At 34.1% G+C, this 12517-nt stretch overlaps 1 pseudogene; it reads left to right on the plus strand.

Annotated features, from left to right (window-relative positions):
- The first annotated feature begins 11405 nt into the window (after positions 1 to 11405).
- LOC120159686 lies at positions 11406 to 12517 on the plus strand (annotated as a pseudogene).

Below are 12517 nucleotides of genomic sequence, written 5' to 3' on the forward strand. Positions count from 1 at the left end.
GTCCAGATCCAACGGCTGGTGAGAGGGACAGCTGAAGCTTGAAAGGAAACCCTAGTTGGGTTATCATATGGGCTCGGGTTTGGGCCTTGGGATTGGCCTGCACAAAATATGTATTTGTATTAATAATTATAATTAATAAACCTAATGATAATAATGATAATAATAATAACAAAACAAAATAAATAAATAAAAAACCCGGACAAAAACGGGTGTCTACAGTTGCCCCTCTTTGCACATTCTTGTGTTAACAAGAATAGGGCAAAGACAACAAGACATCACGTTTTTGTCTGGTTCTCTATCTTTTATGCTTAAAAATTGGATAATGTTGGTTGTTGGGGACGACACTGCTCATACGTGATGAAGAGTTTGGGTCATCTAAGGGTGACATGGTTCCTACGTGATGAGGAACTCTGGTCGAGAGATGACACTGCTCACACGTGATGAAGAGTTCTTGGCCATTTTTAGGAAGGGTGATAACTCGATTCCTACGCGATGAGGACGGTTGGTTATCTAGGGGTGACACGGCTCCTACGCGATGAGGAGATCTGGTCGGGGGATGACACGACTCATACGTGATGAAGAGTTCTGGCCATCTTTAGGAAGGGCGATAACACGGTTCCCACGTGATGAGGACTTCTGGTTATCTAGGGGTGACACGACTCCTGCGTGATAAAGAGATCTGGTCAGGAGATGACACGACTTATACGTGATGAAGAGTTCTAGCCATCTTTAGGGATAATGATTTCAAAGGAGACCAACTCAAAGATGTGTTTCAATAGAAACAAACTCAAAAATTGGATTTTGATAAAAATTGTCTCAAGGGAGACAAAATTCGTTTCAAGAGAAACGATCTCAAAGATATTTGCTTTGTTTCAAGTGAAATAAACTCAAAGATAAGTTTTTCCAAAGCAACTGTCTCGAAAGAGACAAAATTCGTTTCAAAGGAAACAACCCAAAGATGGCATTTAAAGGGAATTGTCTCAAGCGAGACAAAATTTGTTTTTAAGGGAAACGTTCTCAAAGATCGGTGTTTCATGGGAAATTGTCTCAAATGAGACAAAATTCATTTCAAGGGAAACGATCTCAAAGATGTTTGTTTTGTTTCAAGGGAAACAGATTCAAAGATGGTAAATTTTGTTTCCAAAGAAACAAACTCAAAGATTTTTCTCAAAGAAACTGTCTCGAGAGAAACAAAATTTTGTTTCCAAAGAAAGAGATTCAATTCAAAGATTTTTTTGAAAAGACATTGTCATAAGAGACAAAACTTTGTTTTTCAGAAAATTGTATCTTAGTGAGACAAAATTTTGTTTCCAAAGAAACAGACTCAAAGATTTTTCTTCAAAAGAAATTATGTTAAGGGAGAAAACCTTGTTTCCAGAGAAACAAACTCAAAGATGTTCTTGTTTTAAGGGAAAATGTTTCAAGAGACAAAATTTGTTTCAAGGGAAACGACTCAAAGATAGTTTTATTTCAAGAGAAACAAACTTAAAGATTTTGTATTTTTAGAGAAACTGCCTTAAGGGAGACAAAATTTGTTTTAATAGAAACGATCTCGAAGGTGGGTATTTTCAAAAGAAATTGTCTCGAGAGACAAAAGTTTGTTTCAAAGGAAACAAACTCAAAGATTTTTTTCTCAAAAGAAATTGTCATTAAGATATAAAATTTTGTTTCAAAAGAAACAAACTCAAAGATGGATTACATCTTAAGTGAGACGAAATTTGTTTCAAAGGAAACAATCTCAAATGTTGGTTTTTCATTAGAAACTGTCTCGAGAGAGACAAAATTTGTTTTAACAAAAATAGACTCAAATATGATTTTGTTAAAAGAAACAAAGTCAAAGATTTATTTTTTGAAAAACTGTCTCAAGAGAGACAAAACTTTGTTTCAAAAGAAAAATAATCAAAATTGGGTTTTGTTTCAAGGGAAACATGTCCACAGATGTTTGCTTTAAGAGAAATTGTCTCAAAAGAGACAAACCTTTGTTTTCATAAAAACAGACTTAAAGATTTTTCTTCAAAAGGAACTGTCTCAAAAGAGACAAAATTTTGTTTCCAAAGAAACATACTCAAAGATTTTTTCATTTTGTTTTAAGTGAAACAAACTCAAAGATTTTTCAAGAAAATCCGTCTCAAGAGACAAAGTTTTGTTTCAAAAGAAATAAACTCAAAGATCATTTGTTTCAAAATAAATGACTCAAAGATGATGTTTGTTTCAAGTGAAACAAATTCATAATTTGGAAAATTGTCTCAAGTGAGACAACATTTGTTTTTAGAGAAATTGTCTCAAACGACACAAAAATTGTTTTTAGAGAAATTGTCTCAAGCGAGACAACATTTGTTTTTGAGAAAACGATCTCAAGTGAGATCAACTTTGTTTAATATGAAAACAAATTTGAAATTTTTATTCTCAAAAGAAAAATGTCTCAAACGAGACGAAATTTGTTTTGAAAGAAATTGTCTCAAGCGAGACAAAATTTGTTTTTAGAAAAATCTCAAAATTTGTGGAAAAATGTCTCATATGAGACCGAATTTTACTTCAATAAAAAAAACCTCAAAGGTGATAGATAGTCTTCTTGTTCCTGTATGTTGAGGAAATGTCTTGATTGTTGACTTCAAGAAGTCAAATCATTGCTTCTTCAAGTTAGAGATATCTGGTCATTTCTGAGCTTTGATTTCCTGAGAGATCAAAATGATGTATTTTTGACTGACTATCTTGGATGTTATGATGGATGTCAAGATGAAATTTATTTGATTTTTTTTATTGAATTTGTCCTCAAGTGATGAGATAAATGTCTTTAATGCACATGATGATAAATGTTTGATACAACGATGCAAACTCATGTAATATGTATATATGTGTTGATGTATGTATGCATTGATATATGCTTTCTCGATTTGGAAGGAGAATAGTTACGAGAGCATTCTTCACTCTATCTTTGATTTATTTTGTCTTCATTTCCACCAGGTGTACTCTTGCAAACCTCAAACTGAGACAATTTATTTTCCTTGCCCCATCAAAATTTCCCCAAAAACTTGTCTTTTCTTGCCCCAACTTCAATCTTGAGCTTCAGAGGGATCTTCGTTGAATTCCAATATATGCCTCCAGAGAGATTATCTTGTTTGAAAAACGTTTTTCTTCTTCTTGTATTTTCAAAAGTATGAAAATATCTATCAAAAGAGTTTTAAAAATGTTTAATCAAAGATTTTGAAAATATTACCCCTTTCAAGGTTTCATAATTGACAAATCCTAAAACAAGAGTTCATTGTATATCAAAGAATTAATTACTGTTAATTCTTCAATAAATTATAGCTATTTGACAAATGTCAAGATCAATGCTATCTTTGAGGAATGGTTTAAGTGACAAGAGGATAAAATGTCTCAAGTGGTTATTTTTGGTCAAAAGTATGGTATTCTCATTTATTTGATGTTCTCTGATCTGATGGAGTAGCTTCTGTACTCAGTTATTGGAAGTGTTCTCTGACTCCCAACTCTCATGTTCTCATTCATGTTGTGTGATGCCTCATCAAGGGATTTGTGCAATCGTCTCCTATGTAATAATCTTCATATTCAAGCCGCCCTTTCAGGTTTTCAACTCGAATCCTCCTTTGGTTTCAAGACGTTACTCAGAATTTTACGTCTTGAACCCCCCTTTGTTATTCTTCTCTATCATGCATTAAAGATTTTAGAAAACCTTTATAAGTAAAATATTAATCCTGATAGGCGGGATGAAATATGAGGATAGTCTCTTCCGCTTAGAAATCCATGTATGATTAGAAGGGACTTGTAAGGCACGTAATGTAGGTCATGGTTCAGGGTTATGAAAGAAAGGGATAAAAGGCCCAAACATGTGTTTTAAGGGTATTTGAACCAAGGATCAATTAACTCTGATGCCTTCGATCTTGTTTTGCTTAATTTGAATCTACTCGCATGTGTTCATTTTTTCTGGATGCTCTATGATCTTCGAGTAAAGTGATTCAGGAGTGATTGTGCTTGATCAATCTCATGGTTTGACGCTCAATGCGTCATTTGAGTCGAGAGACTCTTTGTCTGTGCTCTTTGTCCTTTTTTTCTTTGCTTTTTTCTTTGTTGTTTTTTTTCTTTTTTTTATTGGATCTTCGCACTTGGCATTTGGTTCACCTTTCGGTATTTCATCTGGATTGATGGTTTTCACTCATGCGAGCAGATTTCCTCCACCTTGCCCCCCCAATGTGGAGGGTAATCCTTGGTTAGGGTTGAATCAGAAGAAAATATCATAATTCAGGCTCAAAGGGGGACACAAGGGATATATTTTCTCTTTTTGTGAAGGGATAAAGAAAGAAAGCCGTTCATCATCTCATACACAGAAGTCCTTGCAGAAGAGGTATCCCTAGGGGGATAGATTTTCAAGATTAATTGTTTATTCACATGAAAAAAATGTAATTAATGCATGATAGAATTATTTTGAATGAATTCTATTTTTTCTTTTTGCTTCTTGCTCTCAGCATATCTCAATTGCTCATGCTCGTCTTCAGAAAATTGATGCGAGATGCCCCACGTCTTGTTGTAAGAGGGTTCATGTTCAAGTAAACATCTTGTACTCAATGTATTCAGGTTTTATTGGTAGAAAAATCTCGGTTTTACATCTAAGAAGACGAAGGTGCAACTTTATTGGCTCAAAGAAAGGTAAGGATATGACTTTTTGTGTCTCAAAAAGATAAAGACAATGTTTCAAGGTCTCAAAAAGAATGAATGTCAAAAATTGGTTCTTTTGGTAGTGATCATGAATTATTTAGGGTAAAGAACCAAGAGATTTTATTTTTGGTTTAGATGGGATAAGATAGGTCCAATCTTGCCATATGTCAAAAAATCTATAATTCTTGAAGAATTAAGAGAATATGTAATTCATTTGATATTCAAAGAACTCAAGATTAAAATTCGTTTCATTATTAAACCTTAAAAGGTAGTATAAATTCAAGTATTAAGATTAAAAATATTTAAGCAAATATAAAAGATATAACAAAACAAGTTCAAACAAAACAATATCTCAGTTCAAGTGTTAGATGCAATGCCCCAATTTTCTTCGATTGTACATGCCCTGAATTCATCAAGTTCTGGATCTTGATCTTCAGTGTCTTACAATTCTCAGCGGAATGACTGAAGCTTCCTATGTTGTAGTTGTACCCGAGATCAACATCATGGACCTCCAGGAACGGGGACTCTTTTCTCATATCATCTTGGAAGGCTCAATCCTACAACCAGCCGAACAAGCTCTCGTCGTAATGGTTTCAACTTCTTACTTCTATTCTCAATGTGGTTAGAACCACTTCATCGAATACTCCACTGATTAATTCCATGTTTTTAAGAATGATGAAATGCAGATGCAAAATACAAAGATGCAAATGCAGATGCAAAAATATTGATCCCAACGATGAATATCTTAGAATAATTTTCACCAGAGATGAAAGCTTTCACATCACAAGACAATCTACTTTACAGACATGCCTTCGCTTAGATGCTGAGTCTGAAATAGATCGCTGCTTCGTCTCAGATCTTCGTCCTTGAAAATAATGCCCCTCAATGATCTGTAATCTGACACCATTAATGCCCCGGCGGTGCTGAAGTCAGTGCGTCGCTCCTTGATGGATAGCGATGAAATAATTGTAGATGAGAATCTACTGTTGGATTACTCTTTGGCTCAATGGATCATCGTTTTAGTCTCGAATGTTGCACAATCTTTGAGCTCACTGCTTCGTTTCGTCTCTTCGTATTTGAAACTGATGCCCCTAAAGCGTTCTGTAATCTGACACCATTAATGCCTCTACAGTGCTGAAGTCTGTATGCCACTCCTTGATTGTTAGTGATAGAATGATTGTAGATGAAAATCTACTGCTGGATCACTCCTCGGATCAATGGATTATCATATCAATCTCGAATGATGCACGATCTTTGAGCAAGTCTCATTCTTGTACTCTGAACTTCTTTAAGCCCTCGGTGCATGTCTGTGTATGTGACTGCTTGATTGAAAATTTTTATCTCTTCTTGTGAAGATTTTCTCATGGATATCCCCTTGCGGATCAACATTTTCATATTATAGCATGACGATGCAATGCAATGCAAAGAAGGATGAAAAATGACAAACAAAATAAATAAGTTAAGGTGTAAAAACAAAAGAGAAAAACGAGTTAGTACATGTAAAATAATTTATACGGATAAAAATGTTATTCAGAGATGAATATAACACCTACCCCGTCATGATATCTACCCAAACATGCTTTCAATTAAATAACAATCCTACCCGGACATGCTATCTACCCAAAATGATCTATTTTCAAGAAATTGGTCCTAACCGCATGGTATCTAGTTCGCATGCTTTATTCGGAAAAAAATATATTCTACAAATTTAAAAGGTTAAGGTTTAGAGTCGTTCCTCCTTCGTGTACACCTATTTTGGGTACCTACTGACGGACAAAGGTTCGGTATGACTATACCTAGGGTGATCGTTCGACGGTTCACTATATGCTTGGTTTCGGCTCTAACGGAAAAAAAGGACTCGAATTGTCCTTGATGTCGGTGCCCTTTGGGCTGCCAGACCCTCGATCCTCACCCATTACAGGTTTCAAACGGAACGAGTTCAATTCGAGGGGATTCACTGTCTTATACCCGTACGAGGAATAAATCCCTACGAAGGTATAAGGTATGTATCCCATGGGTTATTTGCTAAAACTCATACGAAGAATAAATTCTTACGAGAGTAAAGCATTCACCCCAACTAATTTGGATCGAAGCTCGTGTCTAGAGCTTATGTTATGCTAATGCGAGTGATGTGTGTGAGGAGGAACATACCTACCTTCGACCCAAAAGGAAAACAAAACAAGGAAAAATGATAATATCCTGACAAATCTGAAAGCCAAAAATAAAATGTTAGTACGACAAAAAAACGAAGCAATTAAAAATTTCAATAAACGGATCATAAATTAACTAAAAACTAGAAATCATAATTTCCACCAAGATGACAATATGTAAACGACATACAGCCTGACTCTCTAAAAAAGTCCCCAGCGGAGTCACCAAGCTGTCATAACCATTTTTTAAGTAAAACAATTAAATATTATTTTAAAAAACGATTATGACTTTTATATGGAAAAATTGGTGATTTTGGATTGATTTGGATTAAATTGGAAAAGGAGTCGCCATCGACCTTTGGATTAGGTAGGTCGAATACCCAAAAATGTCTTTTTAAAACAATTTTAAAAAAAATCATTTTTAAGACTGAAGTGGTCTGCTTTTACCAAAGATTCAATTAAAACAGGTTCGGGAGTCGGTTACGTGTGGGGAAGAATAAGCATCCCCACAGCGCCCAAAATTGGTACTGTGTCGCTTACACGTTATCGTAAATGGTGGAAATTACAAATCAAATATAAAGTTAAAAGATGATCCATTTATTGAATTATAATTAATTTGCTTCGAATTAATTAATTACAGAAAATCCTTTAACTTGAAAGGAAATATCGAAATTAGTAATCCTCCATTGGGAAAGCTAATTCGACTATTTCTTATCAATAAAAGAATATTCCCTCATTGATAAATATGCAAATCGAATATAAATAAAATCAACGTTTGCATTCGAATAAAAGGAAATAAATAGTGAATTAAAAATAACACACACATTGCATCCCTTAAAATAAATTAATTAGTAAAAGAAAATGGATTTATTTTAAGTTCATATTTGTTTGAATGTCGTATTGGATTATACCACTTCGATCAAGTGATATTTTCCACGCACGTTCTACAAATTCACGTTCTTGAAAGTATTAGTATAAAATATTAAAAAAAATTAACATCAAGTACAGGAGATATAAAACATTGAATTGAGCATCTTATAAAATAAAATAAATAAATAAGGTCAAGCAAGATCAAATAAGCATTAGCAATATATACAAATATACAAGAGTTAATGAATATATATATACACATATATGAATAATATGATATAATATATACAAACAACATAGACCAAATAATAATAAGAAAAATAATGATAATAAACATACATAAATATACTTATATGATAAAAATAAAAGTAACATGAACCAAATCAGAAACGAAACAAAACAATAAGTGTAAGGTATATAGTACACAACATGCCATACGACCATTATTATCGGCCAACATAAACATACATATATAATGTAATAATTAAAAACATAATTAACAGAGATATAAATGCATATAAGGCATATAATGTATTTACATATATGAAATAATATAAAACATATTTAATAAACTTAATTGTATACACATATATACACAAAAGGTAAAATGAAAGAAATAAAATAGTAATATAGAGACTAAAATAAATGTAATGTGCAAGCTTTCAAACGGAAATGATGCGTGAATTAAGGTAGGATTATACTAGGAATCAAATGAAATTAATTAGCGGAAAATGGTAAAATGCAACCAAAATCTTAAGGGAATTTTAAAAGAAGGCTTCAAGAAGTATGGAAAGTGAATCAATTCATCGAATATAGAAAAATAAAATAAAAAAAAGAAACCAAAATAAAACTGGAAATGAAATTAAAGTTATAATATTTACTATACACATATTCGTGCTATATAAATAACATATACTTTTATACTAAATATATCCAAATATTCAAGGTAATAAATATATAAATATTATTATACTATTAAGCTTGAATGTAAATATAACGAATCCCAAAAATAAATAGCAGTAGGAAATAAATTACCATTTTCATACCAACAGACAAAGGACTAGAATGGAATACAGAAAAAACAAGCAGGCTTAATTTGGTATTTGTCATACAACAAAGATAAATGACTAAAATGAATACTGAATACATTATGGGTAAAAATCGAAAATTAGCAGGAATTTGAAACAATGGTGTAATGACTAAAATATAAGAAGCATAAGTAACAGGAACAAAATAAAAGAAATTAAAACTTCATTAATAACTAAAATAACACATTACAAAATAACAGGGACTTAAACAGACCTTTACCCCATGCGTGAAATTACAGAACTCGTCCCCTCAAAACGACGCCGTTTTGCACAAGCTATAAATAGCCCAAATAACTCCAAAACCGGCCATCTATTTCATTTTCACCTAGAGAAGAGAGAGAGTAAGAGAGAGACAGAGAGAGAGATGAGATCCAGAGATCTCTCTAGAAACGGCTAGACTCCGCCGCGCCGGCCGCCACTGATCGGCGGTCGCCGTCGTACGCCGACGCCGGAGGGAGAGAAAATAACGCCATTCGAAGCGTCTCCAGGCCCTGAGCAAGGATTTGGCCTCCCTTTGGCCTAAAAGTGGCTCAATCATGGTGGATCAGAGGAGAAACCTTTCGGTTTCTCCATCTCCGGCGACCGGTTTTCATCGGTGCTCGACCAAGGTATGGTCTCTATTCTCTCCTCTTTCCTTTCTCTTTTCTTTTTTTTTACTGAAAAACCCGAGTGTTTTCTTTATCACATATTTCTCTCTTCTTTTATGTTGATCTTTGTGATTGGTTTGATGGATGATTGATGTTGTCAATGAATAGATATGGCCATGACAGGATTAGATATGCCTTGGGATTTCTCTTGTACTTGCATTATATTTTTTTATTGATTTTTATATGTTCTTCACTGTTGATAGATTGATGGAGGGACCTTCGGTCACTGTGGATGCAGGCAGCCGGCGTCAGAGGCTGTCGGCGAGGGGATGCTCGGCTTGAGCGGCGGCTAGAGATGAGAAGTTGAAGGCGGCGGCTGAACAGTTAGGGGATTAGGGTTGAAACCCTAAATATCTCCTGATCTGGACCATTGATTTAGGTCCAGATCCAACGGCTGGTGAGAGGGACAGCTGAAGCTTGAAAGGAAACCCTAGTTGGGTTATCATATGGGCTCGGGTTTAGGCCTTGGGATTGGCCTGCACAAAATATGTATTTGTATTAATAATTATAATTAATAAACCTAATGATAATAATGATAATAATAATAACAAAACAAAATAAATAAATAAAAAATCCGGATAAAAACAGGTGTCTACACACACTTTAATAATTTTAATAATGCAGTACACTATGCGACCTACACACTGACACACATTTAGTTACCATTTATATTGTTTCGTTGGCTTCTTCTTTTCGTTGGGTCCAATAATTATGATTCTCTATTCGTTGGGTCAATTATTTTTAAACTTCAATTCAACATACAAATTTATACTTTTTTACGAACCTCGATTAATCGTCGTACAATGTGGACGTCCATACATTTATGATGGGTGGTCCATGTACGTCTCGAATTTGCTGCTCACAACGTTGGCCATTTTCAATCATCGTGCTCATGATTAGGGCCGTAAACTAAACTAGACTTTTCGTAAGTTATTCGATATTAATTTAGTTAAAATTTGATAAATATTTGATTCGAGTTTGATCTTGACTCAAGTTATTAACGAGTTAAAATGAACTATTTGATACTTGACTTTAAAAGCTCGTAAGCAGTTCAAAAATATAATATAATAACATTTTTATTTTTTTAAAATCAAGTTATTAATAATATTAACATTTATGTGTTAATTTTTTTTTAAAATGCAGTATAAATTTTTATGTATTTAAGGTTCATGTTCGAGTTAAGTTTAAGATTTTTTATTCATTTCGAGCTTTTACGAGTTTTAACTCATGATTTCGATTCCTCCCAATCCAACAGGTCTTTTATTTTTCTATCTTTTTGGCAAGTGCTTTTACAAAATAAATATTTAGCATAATTTTAATAGTAATTAATCTCGTAATAATCTGATCATTATATATACTTCAACATTTCATCATACAACAATAAAAAAAATGTCAGAAAATGGGAAAATAATTATAAAAAAAACGAAACGACTCGCATTAAATAATAACTATTGTAATTCCTTCTTTTCTTTCACGAAACGATTCTATAATATAATATCTGCTCAGAGATAATAAAGAATTTCACCAAAGTTTGCACAAAAAGAAATGCAAAAGTTAATGATCATATATAAAGCAGTGCAGCTTTCCTTTAATGACATAAATTATATATTTTTTTGTCAAAAAGACTGCAGAAAAACAAATAAATAAATAGAACTAGATATGGGTTTATTTAGGAAAGTAATAATAAAAATAAAACATGGACCAAACTAGAAGGAGAAATATAATTTATAAAAAATTATATAAAAAAAACTTTGTTAAAAAAGAGACAACAAATGTTGACATAAATACGAATTGAACAGACAACGATACATATGTATGAATGTTCGGTAAAAAGAATATGAATGTTATATGTAAGCAGTCGTAAAAGTCAAAATAATACAAAAATAAGGAGTAGTTTTCATGTTTCCATAAATAGCGATCAAATTCCCCGGCTTCTCTGCATTGCTTAAACAGTTTCTAACATCATATTTTACATGAAAATGGGAAGGCCTCGTAGCTGCATCGATGCCAATGGCTTGAAACGAGGCGCTTGGACAGCCGAAGAAGACGAAAAGCTAATGGCTTACGTCCAAAAACACGGCGATGGAAGCTGGAATTCTTTACCGGAGAAAGCGGGTCAATTTTCTATCCAAAAAGCTTTCGGAATTTGCAAATTCTTTACACAGTTTTTAGTTATAATTATGTTTTTGTTCGATTTTGATTCGGATTAGGTCTTCAAAGATGCGGGAAAAGTTACAGACTGAGATGGATTAATTATCTCAGACCTGATATCAAGAGAGGAAAGTTCAGTTCACAAGAACAAAACACAATCATTCAACTCCATGCTCTCCTAGGCAATAGGTACGTATGTATGTTACATGTATATATTTCCGGGTTCGGGTTCGGGTTCGGGTACGTAGGTATGTATGTATGTATGTATCTCGATTTTCTTGCTGGCAACTTCTGTTCAGGTGGTCTGCAATTGCTTCTTATCTACCGAGAAGAACAGATAACGAGATCAAGAATTACTGGAACACACATATAAAAAAAAGGTTAGCCATGCTAGGGATCGATCCTTCGACTCATAGGCCAGTGGCTGCACCAAGTGGTTCAGTCCACAGTGACTCGAAAAAGGTGTCGGACCTAACTACATAGCTCAATGGGAGAGTGCTCGACTCGAGGCCGAAGCTAGGTTGGGAAAAGAGTCGTCGAAACAAGTCCAAAACAACCAACCTGCAGGCCTTCAATGGCGTCATCATCTCCCGACTCAACGAGTCGACGAATTACCGCTTGCCTCGATATATTAAAAGCATGGAAAAGACTGCAGCTCGAGGCAATAGTAATCAACGATAACAACGGTGATAGCAGCAACGATAACACGAGGTCGTTCCGGTCGAGCAATTTGAACGATAACAATGAAGGGTTGTTCCCCAAATGCATGGATGTGGATCAGCCATGGAACATGGGAACCTGCAGCAGTACTATTGACGGGGATGATTATTTGAGATGGATCGAAGGGTTCTCAAATCTGCTTTTTAGTGGACGTGAGAGTGATGATCGTAATGATGATGACGATGAGAACTATTGGGATGATTTATTTGATCTTGTTTGA

Source organism: Hibiscus syriacus, unplaced genomic scaffold, assembly GCF_006381635.1.
Source record: "Hibiscus syriacus cultivar Baekdansim isolate YM2019G1 unplaced genomic scaffold, ASM638163v2 tig00002847_pilon, whole genome shotgun sequence".
NCBI classification, from domain to species: Eukaryota; Viridiplantae; Streptophyta; class Magnoliopsida; order Malvales; family Malvaceae; genus Hibiscus; species Hibiscus syriacus.